Here is a 1,197-nt window from a genome sequence, read left to right as displayed (position 1 = left end):
TTACCCATGCTCCTAGCATGGGTAATAAGCAGGAAGAGCTTGAAGCTCTCCTGGGAATAGGAGGGTATGATCTGGTGGGAATCACAGAAACTTGGTGGGATGAAAGGCAAGTCTGGAATGTGAGCATAGAAGGGTATCACCTTTTTAGAAAGGACAGGAAGGGAAAGGGGTGGGGGCGTGGCTTTATACATCAGGGAAGGGATAGGATGCAGTGAGACAGAATGCAGCACAGATGGGGATTCGGTAGAGGCAGTCTGGGTGAAACTGAGGGGTTTTGACAGGGAAAGAGACCTGACAGTGGGGGTATGTTATCGCCCTCCAGGTCAACTTGAGACCCTGGATGATGTCCTGACGGACCAGATACTAAGGATATCTCAGGGGAGAGACACAGTAATTATGGGAGATTTCAATCTCCCGGATATTACTTGGGAGACTCACTCAGCGGTGACAGCCAGGTCACGTCGCTTTCTAGAAGCTATAGAGGGAGGGTTTTTCACACAGAGGGTCTGAGAGGTGACGAGGGCGGGAAACATCCTTGGCTTGGTCTTGACCAATAGGGAGGAGCTGATAGATGAAGTACAGATTAGGGGAGCTCTGGATGCAAGTGATCACTCCATCCTTTGCTTTGTGATCAGGGGACTGGGGACGTGCAGCAGGTCAAGCACTAGAAGCTGGGACTTCAAGAGAACTGAAGGCCAGACTGGGGAAAGTCTCCTGGGATAGGTTACTGGAAGGTAAGTGAGTTGAGGATGGGTGGATAGCACTCAAAAAGGAGGTTTTGGAGGCGCAAGCCTTGACAATACCTCTAACGAGTAAGGTGGGGAGGCGGAGGAGAGTGCCGCCATGGATGCGAAAAGAGGTGGTTAGAGGGGTTTGGCAAAAGAGGAACCTCTGTAGGAAATGGATACTAGGGGAAATAGACAAAAGGGTATACTGGGAGGAGGAGGCCCGTTGCAGAAGGATTCTTCTCAAGGCTAAGGCTGATTACGAGCTGAGACTTGCCAAGAATATCAAGAGCAACAAAAAGGGCTTCTTTCAGCATGTAAATATGAAGAGGAAGGGGAGACAAGTGGTGGCACCACTAAATAAGGAGGAAGGAGATCCAGTGACTGATATGAGGGAACAGGCACAGATGCTAAATGACTATTTTGCCTCTGTGTTCTCCCCAAAGCAGGACGGGGGAGATCCGCATAGGAG

Source organism: Varanus komodoensis, unplaced genomic scaffold (genome assembly GCF_004798865.1).
Source record: "Varanus komodoensis strain SLA01 unplaced genomic scaffold, ASM479886v1 scaffold33, whole genome shotgun sequence".
NCBI lineage: Eukaryota > Metazoa > Chordata > Lepidosauria > Squamata > Varanidae > Varanus > Varanus komodoensis.
The sequence above is the reverse complement of the archived record's forward strand: the minus strand, read 5'-3'. Positions refer to the sequence as shown.